The sequence below is a fragment of the Pongo abelii genome, chromosome 15 (assembly GCF_028885655.2).
Source record: "Pongo abelii isolate AG06213 chromosome 15, NHGRI_mPonAbe1-v2.0_pri, whole genome shotgun sequence".
In the NCBI taxonomy this organism is placed as follows: Eukaryota; Metazoa; Chordata; class Mammalia; order Primates; family Hominidae; genus Pongo; species Pongo abelii.
In genome coordinates, this window is record NC_072000.2 from 15,094,607 (window position 1) to 15,099,398 (window position 4,792).

The following is a 4,792-nucleotide window of genomic DNA, read 5'->3' on the forward strand; positions in this document are numbered from 1 at the left end:
GCGGGGGCGTGGGGTGGGGTGGGGTGGGGTGGGGGTTGGGGGTCTGTAGGGAGCCTGATTCTCCCTCGTGGGTGGCTACAGGATACAAATGAATATCGCTTCTTGGGCGGAGGGGCTTCTTTAGGCCGTCACGTTTGTGGGACTGTCTCTCAAACCCTTCCTTGAGGCCACAAAATAGATTCCATCCCACTCATCAACGTTTCCCTGGGTGCTGGATGTATCCTGTCAAGAGACCTGAGCCTGACACATTGAGTTAAACAACTTTATTGGCTTTCTGTGTTTGCTTGCTTCTGAGACGGAGTCTTGCTCTGTCCCCCCCATGGCTGGAGTACAGTGGTGTGATCACAGCTCACTGCAACCTCTGTCTCCTGGGTTAGAGTGATTCTCCTGCCTCAGCACCACCACACCTGGCTCATTTTTTTATTTTTAGTAGACACGGGATTTGACTCTGTTTCATTGGTTTTCACTGGAGATTCTAGATTTGAGTCACACCTCATTGTGTGCCATATAATGACTTCTTTTTTTTTTTTAAAGCACAATATATCTGCTTTATTTGAGTGGCTTTGTATATCGTTATAATTGTGTTATAGATGAAGAAAAGGTATTAAATGATAGTGAAAGTGAAAAGAAAAGAAAGACTATCTATTTTGTAGATAGAATAAAGTTGCTCAGTATTTAGAGTTACCTAAATGCGTCAGCATTTAAACTCCTCCTACTAAAAGCATGCCAGTCTGAATAATCCTCCTTTAAACACAATTTTTGATATGGTTAAGGTTTTTAAGAATATGACTCCTGCAGAATAGCTGGACAGACAATACACATTTAAAAAAGAACAGCACAAGGATCCACCAGACTTGGGAAAAAATCAAAAACAACACAAGCCTTATGAAGAACTGAGTTCTTAAAATATTATGGAGAACATAGCTATTGGAAGAGATGGCAATATTGGCAAGTTGATTGTTACATTGGTCAGCAATAGCTAGCACTATTTTTTTTGGCAATCTTTCAGGCACTGCAACTACTACTGCAAAATGATATATAATCCATTAAACAACATAATCACAAATCAAAAGATATTTTAGTAATATAATGTTTCAGATTTAGAAGCAAATCAAGTGTTAAAACACAATTGCTATAATAACTAACCCCAAAGATAACCGTATCTGACAAAAAAGCTTCCGCAGAGTTACTACTTCAGAATTATACTTTCTCTTGATATTTATTTTATTTTATTTTATTTTATTTTATTTTATTTTATTTTATTTTATTTTATTTTTATTTTATTTTTTTCTTGAGACGGCGTTTCACTCTGTTGCCCAGGCTGGAGTGCAATGGCATAATCTTGGCTCACTGCAACCTCCACTTCCCAGGTTCAAGTGATTATCCTTCCTCAGCCTCCTGAGTAGCTGGGACTACAGGCGCCTGCCACCATGCCCAGCTAATTTTTATACTTTTAATATAGGCGGTGTTTCACCATATGGTCTCGAACTCTTGACGTTGTGATCTGCCCGACTTGGCCTCCCAAAGTGCTGGGATGACAGGCATGAGCCACCATGCCTGGCCTTCTCTTGATATTTAAACTTTTAAGTCAGTCCAGAGAAATACAATAAATGTCAACAGTAAGTATGGTGTTGAGGCAGAAGTAGGACCAAACTTTTTCATATGTTATTCAGTTGATAACAATATGACCTGGGTAGTAATTTCCTATGTGTCTACTTATACACAAATACAAAAAAGTAAAACAGAGATACTGCTAAATAAAGGATACATTACGTTCTTAATAGTAACTGAATAAACTGGAACGTTGTCAAAAAGCAACTAGTGAACTTTTTCAGTGTTTTTTTCTATTATCCAATAAGTGAATTATGCTATTCCTTTCCAATTTCCCAAGCACTTTTTGTCCCAATCACCAATTTTGTGTTCGAAGAAAATGTAACAAATCAAGTAACAAAACTAAACAAGCAAACAAACAAAACACAACTACAGTATCTGCAAAAGTTTTGTAGAAGACTGAAACTGTTGAGTATAAGCATCACGTATTCTATTATCATTAGTTAACTGAAGAGTTTGTTAAAGACATACATTTCATAAAAAAAGTTAGTTTGAAGTTATTGACCAGTATGTACCATTCTTAAGTATTAGTAACAAAGTTCATGACAATAAAAAGCTATCTAACAAGAAAAATCAGTGACTACCAGCACCATCAACAAGACTTTGTCTTTACAATTCATTACCACTTACCATGCATTGCAATGTCTAGGATTGACTCTGATAGCATTTCGAAAACAAGCTAACACTTTGTCCAATTTTTCAGTTAAGACAAACTCTCGCCCTAATAAAGTACAGGCATAAGCATAATTTGGATCCACTTGGATAGCTGTCTGGAAGAATTTAAGTGCAATATCGTGTTCCTGTTGCAGACTGAAACAGTTCCCTGCAGCACACCAGGCCTCTGGCGAATTTTTATCCATGTCTGTTAAGTCTTTTGACAGAAATGAAAGAGTGACATCTTTTTGAAGATGCCAAAGTGTTGTAGAGTAGATTTCCATGCCTTTGACTCTATAATTCTCAATTCTTCTAACCTCTGAGAATATTCTTTCAGCTTGCATGTACTCTGAAAGTTCAAAATAGGACCTTCCAATTTGGCACAGTACCCAACCAGTATTGTAGTGGTGAGAAGGTAGATGGCTCAAAATATTTTTAGCTTCTTTGCAGTGGTATGAACATAAAGCTAAATAACCTTTCCCCCTTTCATGAAGAAGGCTCATCAAGCCTTCTGCTGCTGCTTTTTGTAGATTAAAAGCCTGAATCTGAGGTGTGATTGTGGATATTTCCTCTTCTGAATTGATGGAAGAGTCCAATTTTGTAATTTCCAGGTTGTCATTTATATTAGATTGTTATTCCTCCTTTATTAGTTTTACTTTTTGTTTTTCTGTTTAGGATTTTAGGTGGAAACTTCATTTTTAACTTCTTCCTATTCTCCTTGGTTGTGGAACTGTCACTAGTAAAGAGTCATGAACTTCTTCGATGCAGTGCATTTGGGGGAGATGTCATAGTGGGGCTCATTACCTGAGGTGTTGTAGTTATTTATGGACCAGAACTTTCTGTTAGTGGAAGAATTGGAGTTACCTCTTGGCTATTTCCACTCTGTGAGAAGACAGACTTTGCTCCAGTTTGGCCAATTCTGGCAACAGACTTTTTTGAAGGGGCTCCGGTGGATGGCACATCAATTACAGAAGGTGTATTAGTGTAGTTTTGTAAATAAGATCCATCTCCAGGACTTGGGGTTTCTAATGGCAAAATCCCAAAACGTGGGGTAAATGGACTAAGCTGCTGGTCCTGTTAATAAACTTCGACCAGTTTTTGGTTTATTTTGAACCTGTTTAGATAATATGGAAGTTCCTCTTCCCAGTGGGACAGTTTCAGGTGAAATTACAGCTGAATCAATAAAAGACACTGGGGAATCTGTATTCAAGGAGTACTTTGAATTGAAGGATTCTAAATTGACTCTGTTTAATTCAGTTGTGTCCTGGGGTGTTTCCATAAGAATGGTCTCAGGTTGCCTGTGACATAAACTGTGATTAGGTACTTGTGTTGTGCAAGAGTTGGGCAGACAGTTGCTAAAGTTCTGTAAAGATGTGAATTTAAATGTTTGGTCAGGATCTGGCTTTTCACCTATTTCACATAATGATTCAAAGGGATACCAGAGGAAAGGATTTAAACTAAGCCTCTTTTGGTAACATTCTTTTCCTTTAGCAAGCCGATCTGTCTTGCAATATACACGTCCCAACAATGGAAGGGGAAAGCAAACTGAATCACCAAACTCAGTAACAATATCATCATGGCTTTTCTGCTTATTAAACGCTCCACCAGATAAGATTTGTTCCCAGTCTGCAAGCTTACTGAGATCAACACAACATTTTGCAAGCAGGTATTTGCATTGCAGTGTAGGACAACTGTGTCTTTTCAAGAGTCTATATGCTTTATAGGCCTTTCCTGGGAGGTAAGAACAGGTCGCCATTAAAAACAAGGCTTCTTCTGAGTGTACTTCTGCATAAAGGCGTTCTGTGAGGAAAACCCCATCTCGGTAAGCATAGTGGTTTAGTGCTTGCCATATAGCAGCCTGGACGGGTTCCTGCAGCACTGTCATCCTCTAAGCAAAGGCCCAATTTCTGCAGTGCCTTAGGAAAACCCCACCCCACCCAACCCCCTCCCCCCTGTAGCGGCTCTGGCCCGGCCAGCCTCGTCTCATTTAAATTCACCAGTTACCGGGGGAATGGGGTGGCTGAGCCAGAGTGACTTCTTTATCCGGCTGACTCTGGAAAGCCTGGCCCCTTGTGATCCATTGCAAAGCGAAAGTCACCTTATGTTTGGGAAACAGATCCACTCCCAAGTTCAGTGGAGGGATGTGGAATGTAGGACAAAGGTGTCTCTTCCTTCTGATTTGGTCTGCACAGCGGAGCCTAGGGCTGGAGTCCTCTCTGTGAGGACCACTGACTCCCTCTACCTTGGGTTCCATTGGCCCCACCCTGGGACATGAGCCTTGGCAGATTCTGGACCTTCCTGGCCATTAAGTTGCTGTCAGAAACCCCATCTCGTGTTCCGATGCCCCGAATAACTGTGGCTCGTGCCTCTCTGGAAACATTGGAAATCTCTCCTCTACACATGGTCACCTAAAACCCCAGGAGCTCGGGACACACGTCTGCCATCCACCTCACTGCTTTCGGGAGAGAATGCTGAGAGTCTCTTGCCAACTTTCTCTTGAGTTGAGTTCTTCATGGGTGTGTGGTTA

At 40.4% G+C, this 4,792-nt stretch overlaps 1 pseudogene; it reads right to left on the reverse strand.

Annotated features, from left to right (window-relative positions):
- Positions 1-2,199: 2,199 nt before the first annotated feature.
- Positions 2,200-4,150, reverse strand: LOC129053640 (cell division cycle protein 27 homolog; annotated as a pseudogene).
- Between the last annotated feature and the right edge of the window lie 642 nt (positions 4,151-4,792).